This window comes from Metopolophium dirhodum, chromosome 1 (genome assembly GCF_019925205.1).
Source record: "Metopolophium dirhodum isolate CAU chromosome 1, ASM1992520v1, whole genome shotgun sequence".
In the NCBI taxonomy this organism is placed as follows: domain Eukaryota; kingdom Metazoa; phylum Arthropoda; class Insecta; order Hemiptera; family Aphididae; genus Metopolophium; species Metopolophium dirhodum.
Genome location: NC_083560.1, coordinates 52,806,007 through 52,818,485, shown reverse-complemented (window position 1 = coordinate 52,818,485; position 12,479 = coordinate 52,806,007).

Genomic DNA, 12,479 nt, shown 5'->3' with positions numbered 1-12,479 from the left:
ACACAATTGTCTTTAGAAATATTTAGCGATACATATTACTTAGGTGACGTTCAGACACGACGTTCAATGTCAGGATATCTATTCAGATATGGGTCAAGCATAATTTTATGGACATCTTAGAGACAACATTGTGTGCCACTATCATCGACTGAGGCTGAATATATTTTGGCCAATGAAGCTGTCAAAGGAATCATAATAAGCTTATCAACAACAGGTGACAAACAACCGATATTATACATTGATAATCAAAGTGCTATAATACGTTAAGTTAAGAATCCGGAGTTTCATAAGAGGACAAAACACATAGACGTGCGATACCATTTCATTTAGGAGAAATATGAAGATGGACAATTTCAACTACAGTACATTGGGAAAGAAGACCAGATTACGGACATCCTAACCACGCCTTTGGTAAAGGAACGATTCGAGAAACTACGGTCAGCCATATTTAATTGAGGTAGGGTGTTGAAATATACAATTAATTTTAGTAGTCAACCTAGACATGTGTGTACAATTTAGTATCTAGTTATACGAGTATACGACTCGCTCTCTATACGGATGTAACATAACCTCAGTTGTGGATATATATAGGTCCTTTGAAGTATGTTATACTCACTTGCATAGGCACCGTCGTACAGTGCGTATACGGTGTGTGTGTACAGTCGCACTTAAATTGTACAGTTGTATGTTATTATATATTATACTTATACATAATCATATTATTATTCATTTATACTAATACTAAAGTCATTAGTCCGTCGAGCTTCACTTTCAACAACTATATACTTACTTAAACAACTTCAAATACACATACAACTTTTATATATAACACAACAATTCAAGCATTATTTCAAATGATATAGATTACCATAAACTAAACACATTCTTTAATTTTACACTCTTTTTAAATGTCTTAATTATTTATGTTCACAAAAATGTACATACACAAATCATGTAACAACTTAGTACATCAATAAATTATGTTAATTATGTATAAATATGTCTATAATCTAACAATAACTGTAATTCTCTTATAAACATAATACTTATAATTTTCATTACTATATGTTTATATTCTTTTAATTAACTATGTCACCTCATTTCTTTATTGTATAATGCCAAGTGCACTATGGACATAGTGCAAAATCGAACTTCCGTGCAATTTGTAATACATTATACGACTACCTTCTACGTTAATAAACACATAAAATGATTTGGGACCAATAACAAGCATACATCGGTGTAGAAAATATAAACGCAATTTAAAAATATAAAATAATTTATTTCTATAACTTAAAGCAATATGAATTACATAAATTCAAACCACCCAGAAGGAATGCGATAATATCATATTGCAGCATATCACAGCCACGTCAAAAGATAACACCCAAAATAATAATCACATACGGATGCAGATTCCCAGAACGCAATTTATAAATATAACCAATATCAAAATATTATAATTGACAGCCATCAACGCATTAATGATGCCCATATGTGGAAACACAAAAGACAATCGGACTAAAAAAATATATATAACTAGGTTATAAAAAGTTATGATACCATAACTATATGACACCATCTCACAGCAGATATCGAAAAATGATACGGATATGTACCACATGACGCAATCTTCTACAATAACAAGGCAATTAAAGCAACTACACTTAGACTTATGGCCTAGCCAGCATCCGATTCTGCATACCCACAAAACTTAATATAATATTGACTCACAAATTATAATAGAAAAAATAAGCATACATCCAAATATCAAAAGTCAAAAATATTAACTTACAAACTTAATTACTTATAACTACCTTATCACATTCCTTGCCATGTAAAACACACGCCTTACTTCAAGTACCATTCAAACGAATCCTTGTCAACCAACGAGTCACAGAACAACCACTCATGAGTACCTAATCCAAGTTACAAGAACATAAATTCACAAATACGTTCATTTTTTAAGCAAATCACAAGCACAAAAAAAGCACAAGTAATATGTGCTTTCCTCAACAAAAATATACAACAATAGAAGATATTCGTCAAAGTGCTAATTTCAATACGAGCGTGTAAGACGCGCGTCAACATCTAAACTTCAAGGCCAGGCGGCTAGCATGCGTGATGCTGCACTGCGATGATCTAAGAAGGGAAAAAAGCAGTTATAGAACGTCAAAGTAAAATCAGAAAATCGTCCAGTTCATCGCCAGACCAGTCCATCTGCACAAATAGAGCCGTGTGTACCTCAGTACGCAAGACCGACGACATTCTACATCGAACACACACACAAATTTTCATTCTATCATTCGTTATTAATTATTCAAAGTCGAATTTAAACATCGCGTTAAACTAATATACCACGTATGGTCCTATTGGTTCAAAATTCATATTTTATGATCATCTAAACAAAATAAAATAAGCAATTTTGAAAAAATGAATACTATGAGTTCCAAAAAAAACACTGCAGCAGACTACCACGACGGAATGAATGAAGACACCTTCTATGACTAGTTCTGTGGAATTTTGCCTAAATTGAAAGATAATTCTGTAATAGTCATGGACAACGCTTCTTACCATTTCGTCAAACTGGACCCCATTCCCACAATTAATTGGAAAAAGGACAAAATAGTGCAATGGTTAAGGTCCAAAGGTTGTAGTATCGAGACGCCGATGGTCAAACATTTAATGATGGACAAGGTCAGGGAAATTAGACATATTCATGATAAATATGTGATTGACGAAGAAGCTTTAAAATCGAATAAAATTGTATTGTGTTTGCCACCTTACCATTGCGAGCTGAACCCAATAGAGTTGGCGTGGGTGGCTGTGAAAAATCACGTAAAATACAACGTTTGAGTTAAACGACGTACAAAAATGACTGGTCGATGGCGTCAATCTCGTAACACCAAACATGTGGGCCAATTTCGTCGAACACACTATTAAAGAAGGGGATAAATTTTTCAAAATCGATTTCATTACCGAAGATTTTGAAGAAGGAGGAACATCTCACGTAATGACAATTTAGGAGATACTTTATCCGATTGTTCCGATTAATTTTATATTGTGTATAGGTACTTTGAAATTTTTTTTTTGTTTTTAATAAATTATTTTGTATATTTATGATGTGTATCTACGTATTAAAATATTTTAAAATATTGATGTATATATAATAAATTGTTTTGTATATTTATGATGCGTACCTACTTATTAATATATTTTATGATAATAACATTGGTGTAATACAACGATAAAACGTTAATTAATTTTAGTTAATTATAAATTTTATATTGAAATATTTATTTTTGTTTAGTTAATACTTAACATATTATGGAATGTTAAAATTCAGCAACTTAGATACCTACCTATTAATATATAATAAATAATTATAATAATAAAACACACAAATATTATAATATAATAATACATAATATATTGTATATTTTAATAGATATGAATTACATAATATTTGAATTGTATTTTAAATAAATTGTTTTTTCAAAATAATGTGTTATTGTCCATCTTTCCTCGACGTTTTGTTAGTATGGCATTACTAATACTAAATACCCGTTTAATAGAAGCACTGCTAGACAATGGAGTATTATGACAAATAAAAACTTTTTTTACATTAGGATACTCATTAAGTGATGTCAGTACTTTTGTAAGTCTTCTACTCAGATATTGAGTCACTTCATTTTCGACAGAGGTTGATGTCCCTTGAAGTTCATCATAAGACCATCAAAAAAAAGAAGAATCCTCAACTTCATCTTCACTATTTTCAACTAATGGTGTATCTGTAAAAGCCTCATTTTCTTTCAAATTAAAAACATTTAAAACTGTTTTTTTTTAAATCCGAAATAGCTAAATCCTTTATGATTTGGTTTTTTATCCAAACAGTTTTAAAATATGAATGTAAAATAGCCGCTGTTGTCAAAAATTAGTCACTTAATATTTTTTTCAAATCGTATCTCAATGCTTTTTATTATTACAGCTACGAATGGTGAACAGACTTTTAATTGATTGTTATTAAGTATTTGTTCATACTTGAAAATTAACTCGGTAATTAAAGGTATTAAAAACCAAAAAACATATTTTTTTCACCTTGCAAAAGGTCTAAAACAATAGCTGATAGTTCCATCATCTGAGAATATTCTTCAAGGAATTCCATATCATTTTTATTAAATCATACAATATCAATCTCATCACACAATCGAAATAATTTTGATGAATTTACTTTGGATTTCTTCAAAAAAAAATGTACAGTCATATGTTGAATTCCATCTTGTTTCTGTTGGAGTGACAAGGTATACTCCAAAACAACTTTTAATAACATCAGCAATTTTAGTGGATCGGTTTTGCTTATTCCAAAGATTAGTTAATTTCGCAAAGGTTGCTCTGCTTTGCTGCTTATACTCCAACAGAGGGGATACTGCATTTTTACACCAGAAATAACTTTTTGAATATCCTGTTGTTTGTTAGTTGATAATAATATATAATATGAAACTAAAATTTAAAAATATTACAAAATAAATAAAATTATCTTACATTAGTAGCAATTAAATTGAGAGTATATGCTGCACATCTATGATGTTTTGGTAAAATATATACCTACTTCATCCTCTGTGTCTTCAAATACTTCAGCAATATTTAAATGAGATATATCTTGAAAATCATTATCTTCATTTGTCACAGTACAATTATCCAAATCATCAACATCATCAGGAATGAAGTTGATGTATGGCATTGTGGCTGTGTAACATTCAAGGCATTGATATCATCGTCTTTCGCCCAAACACTCTAAAACTTAAAAATACATTTTATTGATTAAAACATAAAATACCTATTAATTTTAGATGTAAAATTCTTGATTACAACCTAATAGTTTAGGTTAGAAACTATTAGTTGAAACTAATGGAAGTTAAGAAAAATATTTTCCTAACCTCATAGCCCATTACAACTATAGGCAGGTATAATTGTATAAACTATAAAAGAAAACCTAGGAAAACTAATGATGTCTACCCTTTTACGCATTAAAACTCAATTAAACATTAATAAAATATGTACCTAAAGCTTTTAACAAAATTGCTGCCATTATCTGTTTTTGTATATAACATTTTGTTATTTATGTTAAATAATGTACAGACAGATTCCATAGATCTGGCTAATATGTCATAAGTGTGACTTCCTGTCAATCGCTTAATAGATAATAATAAAATATTCAACTTTTGTAGCTAAGGATTGAAAATTTAAAACAAGGTTCCACGTAAATAAGTAAACATATAAATTACTTTATTCACAATAATATCATCAAATATACTTGGTAATATCATAGGCTGACTGACCGTTTTCGCTCAGAATCGTTTTTCTTATACAATGATATTATATCATTGAATTCAAATTTAACACCATCCATTACAGTGACCCACTTCACACTTGTATAGCAGAGCGACATCCACTTACCCACCTTTTTTTTTATTATTGAATAACTACTTGAATCAATTTATCAAATATAAATATCTTTTCACATTTAACTATTAAGTAGGTACATATTATAAGCACTAAAATAATATAATATCAGTTCTCAAATATGTAATACAATTGAAATTAGATTAATTAGGTGTTATTAATAAACTTGATTTAAAAAACTAACAAGAAAAATATTTATATATTCTAGAACTAGTAAAACATATTTACCTTGAGAAAATATATGTATGTGGTTATCTTTTGAATGTATGAAGCTTTTCATAGATGATTGTTGTATATTGTATTAAATTTGATTTTTTTAACATTTGATCCGCTGATGGTGTCATATTGATCAGTGCTGTCAATTTCTATTCTTGTACAATTTACATCAACAGATACATTCACACTTGGTATTAGTAATTCTTTTAAAGTTTTTACATGACTATGTTTAAGCCATTACAAACCATTATAGGAATTTACTATTTAAAATATTTAATTACCTATATATCTATATATAAACAATATCTATAGAATTACATAGTCTATAACCTATTGACCTGAGATATTATATTAATATAACTAAAACCTTTCTATTTTATTAAAAATGGAACACTAATGGCCCTAGTTGTCGAAGCAGAAATATTGCAAATTTCAAGACTAATGTAAAAAAAAAAAAAAACTAATTGGTAACAAAAAATATGTAGATCGAAGTTAAGAAATAATATTATGTGACGAGATACAAGAATAATTATAAAATTATATTGTTTTCAATAAATCTATCTTCATAAAAACATGTTTTTATTTAACATCAAACAAATATTGAAAAAACTATTATTTACTTATAAGGACTAATGTTATAGGGTATTACCACTGGATATCTTCCCTAATCATATTATTCATATCATTCTTACTTGTCACTCAACAAACCTACTCATTATACTAAGAACATGTATAAATTGTAGATTACTTCAAAAAAAAAAAAAAAGGACTAATGTAATCTAACCTAACCTAACGTATTAATAATAAATACTTTTAAGGACTTTTAGACTTGCCAGCAATGGCCTAAATCGGCAAATGTCTAACATTTATTTACGATCAAACAAAAAAAATAATACCCTAATAATAATAATATATACCTTTAAATGTTTTAGGAGATTGGACATGGATCTTGAATCAGGAGTTTGAGTTTTACTTGTCTCACAATGATTACAAGAAACTTCAAAAGTTGTGTATAAATCACGACAAGTATTTTTTTTACTTTAAAATGTGAATTGTACACGGGCCATAGCAAACTAATATTCTTTTATGGACCGATTCACAGTTTTTCTGGATTTCGTCCATTTTTTTTTTTTAAATATAATTTGTACTTGATAATTTAATAAGTAACCACTAACGACAAAAATTAACAACGCAGGGCGCACACGCTGTTAGCACGTTTGTTATACCTAGTATAAAGGGCCGTTTCACATGGACGCGAATCGTAATAATGTAATATTATACCATTAACATTAATACCAATATCTTATAATTTATTAACTAAGTACTGTATACTGCTACACGTCCACACATTAGATAAGAGATACAATAATCATTTTTAATTTAAAATCGTATTATTGTTATTATGTTATTTCAACTTGAAAATAAAGACTATTTATAGATTCAAGAACCAGTCGTGGTGGTATGTGTCCCGTATGCTTCACGTGAGTGAGAGGCTGACGGGGGTTTCAGTCATTCTGTTATCAGCTTGTATATTAGTGAAATCTAAAATCTTATTTATAAATTCTCAGAAGTTAGAACCATTATAAAATAATATTTTAAAAACAAAATCTAAAACACATTACAAGTACATTACAAAATATTGGAAATTGGAATTGGAGTATTCTAGAATATAAAAACAAATAAAAAGTATTTTTTAAGTATATAAAATACATTGGTCAAAAAGTATTTGAAATACAAAAAAAGTATTTAAATACAAGTATTCGAATACTTAACAAGACTGCTCAAAGTCATTATAATAATTCGACGGTATTTTGTTAAAAGAGTGTACTTATACCAAATTTTACTTTTTTTCAAGAAACAAATAAAACTGATTAAATACTCAATTTTTAAGATAGAACATTCATTTATACATTTTATTAAATATGAGACTCCGTGGAACTAAAATTGCTTAAACTAAATTTATATTTAATGTTATATTCATTTAAAAAAAATGTATGTGGTGTAGGCCCTTTTAACAATTTCAATTTTATAAACGCCCTTCTAAAAACATATAATAATAATGGTATGAGTCCTTTTAACATTTTCTATTCTACAAACGCCCTTTTAATTTTATACAGTTTTTGTACATCTATACATTATACTATATTGTCTATATTATTGTCTATATTAACTTGTCGGTTAATTGTCAACTGATAATATGAAATTGGAGGGAAATTTGTTATTAAGTGTTACCAATACAAGTGATGTTCAGTGTGTAACCTAGTAAAACCACCTTGTTCAATCTAGTAATATACAAACACCAATAATAATAATTATTCTTACAAACTGTGAAGGTTGTAAACAATTAGCATGCATTCGGTGTGGTATAAGCCCTTTCAACAGTTCTGTGTAGATTATTTTAATTTTTAAAAGGGCGTCTGCATATCTTGTATTCGGTATTGCTATCTTATTTTTCAGTAGATGTATACGCCGTTTTACCAGAATATGCTCGTGTTTTTTTTGAAAATTTAGATAACAAAAACGTATTTTTCGATTTTGTGTGGTAAACGCCCTTTTAACAAAATACCGTCGAATTATGTATCTCATATACATTTAATTAAGTCTTATACTAATTTATATTGACATATTGTATAGCACTATTTTAGTTTTTCCTTGTTATAAACTCATCTACTACAAGCACAAGCATCGATTTTTGGAGAGGTTTTTACCATAGTACCTAAAATAGGTACCTAAGTAAAAATAATTTATTAAGAGGACGTCGTACCCGCATGTGTTATTTCCGTCTTACACACGTACGACATGTCAAATTTTTGTTCACGTGTTTCAATAGTATACTGTTAGTTTCGATATCAAGAGTAAATTGACCTACTATAAAATTTAAAGGTAATAATATTATTATCATGTTATATGCTTTTTATTATATATTAATTTTAAAGCCAGCTATGAGTATTTAAAGATGTACAAACCATTTACAGTTTTAAAATACTCATAACTCATTTTAAAATTAAAATATAATAAAAATCCTATGACAATGGCCAGATAATTATCTTACCTTTAAATTGTATAGGAGGTCAATTTACTATAATTTTTAAACTAACGGAGCTAAACATGATCTGCTGAGAGTAAAATTTGCTATGTAACACAATAATAATTGTAAGACTAAGACAACAAATGTCGGTATAACGTCCTCTTAACTCGAAATACAGTGGAATGACGTGTAGTCGTGTTCAATTACTCAAAAAACAACAACTGCCAATGACTTCCTATTCAATCTCAACCAACCATAAACTCAGAAACGATCGAAGAACTAGCCAGACTTGCTGACAAGATAATATCCGAGATTGATCAACAACTAATGATTTTAAACACGGTTTCCAAAATATCAACATGAAATATTTTCTTGTTCATTAAATTGTTTTTTTTAAACAGGGAAGACTTATTAACTACCTATGTTTTCATAAATCGTAATTACGCTATTATCAGCAAACGAAGTTCTTATTGAACTCTCAAAGTCTCAAACAAAATGCGAGGTTTATAATTTTTATTATAAGTAATGGAATAATATTAAATATTCAATATAATATCTATTTGTTTAATTGTTTTATAAAAAGTTGTTTCAATTTTCTAATAAAAATATTATTACAATTTCCAAATATGATGATTTCAACTAAGAATATTTTAACTTTGATCTTTGATAGAACTTATTGCGTTAGATCAGGGGTGGCAAATTATTTTGACACTACCTACGTGTCAAAAATTACCTCATTTTTAAATTTTTTTCGAGCGTGCTATTAAATTATGAAAAAAAATATTACATATATATTATATATTATTATATTATATTATGGTGTGCAGTATGTTATCAACGTTATTGACGAATCTAATCTTTTCTTAAAGATGTCAACGATGCTGAAAAAGTATTAAGCTACTAACATTGTGAATCGTGGTGATATTTATTATTAAAAATAAAAACAACATAATATACACATATGAAATAAATTTTATAAGAAAATGGGATGTCCGCCACTGCCGACTGTAGTACTATTTTATTTTCACTATAATTGTATTCAGTATTTTATAAATTATTATTTACTAATAATAAATTATATTACCTATAGGTACGTTTGACTATATCATTTAAATATAAAAATAGTTATTGTCAACATGAACTCGACATAAAATATTATGATTCAATTATATAATTATTTCTTAAATTTTTAAATAAAAAATCATACTTAATACAAATATGGAAAAAATGTAAACATACAAAACCCACCAGTCCTAATTGAAGCTGAAGAGACGTTCAGGATCTTCTTCAAATTGGTGGAGGAGAGGGTATGACAGGCAGGCAGGCTGATCACTCAAGCACGAGAAGCACGAGAAGCACTGATCCCTCAAGCACGAGAAGGCTAGGGTGGCTGCCTCCGGCCGGTCAGAGAAGAGGATCCCCGAACGAGATGTCAAGGGCGGCGCGGACTTAGGTCGGCCTATGAAGACATCGAACTTTGCTGGACAATCATAATTATCTATATGTGAGGGGATATTCCGGGGCCTGTCTTGGCTATTACCATGTGACTACGCCACTGTAAAGATCTGTAAGGTTGGGGTACGCGTATACATACTTGAAATAGCTAAGGAAGGTATGCCACTACCCCATGTGAGCCGGATGACACGTGTAAAAAATGTTGTCATTAAATAAACGATGCTACATGGGGGCTAAGCAATGCAATAGCATTGCAGTACGGCCTCCATGTAGTGGTTTCCAAGAAAAAAAAAAGAAAAAAATTAATAATGAATAGGTAGTAATATTTTTCAACGACACCCTGACTTGTAGACTTGCACTTCACGTCTGTACATAACCAGTGTTTGGCAAGTTCCTTATAAAAAGGAATTCGTTCCGTTCCTCGTTCTTTTTAAAAAAAAAAATAATTCGTTCCATCCCTTGTTCCTTAAAAAAAAAGAATTCGTTCCTTTGTCGTTCCTTTTTAAAATAATCAAGTTTCTTTCTTAGTTCCAAATAAAATAAAAATTCTTATTTAATCAATTAAGTTTTTTTTCATATACCTACATACTTCTTTAATTTTTAATTATAATATATAACTACAAGTAGGTACATATTTTTAAATTCTATTTTGGATTTTCTTCAAAATCAAATTGTTGGCCAACGTATGTCGATTGTCTTAACGTCGATACTCGATAACGATCACTAATTAGCAATATACATTATACACATTAAAAAAAATATATCTTAATTTCAATTATTTTCTGTGTAAATTATTGGAACTAGAAAGAAACGAACAATTTTGTTATTTTTCCTTGAAAAAAGAACTAGTTCATTTTCTAGTTCTTTTTTTATAAAAAGGAATTCGTTCATCGTGCCATTCTTTAAAAAGGAATTTGTTCTTTTTGGAACTTGTTCCTTCCAAACGCTGTACATAACTATAGATAAGTGTCATGTAATATAGGTAATTATTGTTACAAAACCAAATACTCGTGTTCACTCTATTACAATCAGTATTGGGAATTATCTAGATAAGATATTTTGAAAAAAATTATGTTTTAAAGTATCTAGATAATTATGTTACGATTTATCTGATGTTTAGCTTAGATAAAAAATGGTCTTATCTAGATAAATATTATAGTGCCCCTACAAAATTATAAAATCAATATTACTAAAATTCTAATATAATATAAATTATTTATAAAATTAGAAGAATATATTTCTTGTTATTATTGCCAACGATAATATTACGATAATACGAGAACCTGCTGCGGGCTTGCACTATACATCGTTCTGTGCTATAGACATATTAAGCATATTAAAATTAATTAGTTATAGGTTTATTTCACCATCCATTTTAAAAATAAATTAAAATTAACTTCGTAGAACTGTATTTCAAAGGCTCAATTCGTAGTTATTATAAATATTATGTCATTAATATATTGATATAAATCTAATATTACAAAAATACTAAAAACAATAAAAAAAATGAAATTTATCTAGATATTTATATAGATAAATGTATTGTTGTATTTATATTTATCTAGATAAATTACATTTATGTTATCTTTATTTTTATCTAGATAATATTTTGTTAAAATTATCTTATTTTATCTAAATAATTTTTTAGTTATCTATTTCCAACATTGATTACAATGATACTTTTATGATTTGCTATTTATTTATGTTTCTGATGTAAACACATAAAGTTAAATACCTAGAAATCTAAATATTGGATTTAAGTCACCTTTTAAACATTTGATGAATCTGTCCCCAGTTCTTTGTGCTTACATCAAAAGTATGTCTCAAATTAATAAGCAGAGAATCAAACAATTGTCATTTTAAATATGTTCACAAGGTTTTGTATTATATTTAAACTGAAGCAACACTGAAAACTAAGAAAGATAGATTTATTTTAAAACGGTCGAAATCAGACAATACAGCTAGTGTAACTACAAACATTAAATATTGTTTTTAAAAAACATCATAATTTATTAATATTTAATAATAGGTACCTACCTATATAACTATCAAATAAACACAATAGTAATGAATAGGTAATTATTATTATTTATTATTTATTTATCCATCTTGAATTATATCTGAAAAAATATGTTTGTTAGAGCCCCTTTTAAGATACACATAGGCAATAGAATATGCAATACTGCACTGTTTCCGCTCATAGAGTCATACCACGGAATATACATACAAATACAATTAATTATTTGTTTAATCCGTGACAATACTCTATGATGTACCAGTGTACCACGACGAGTCATGATGTATCCATGATCCGTTC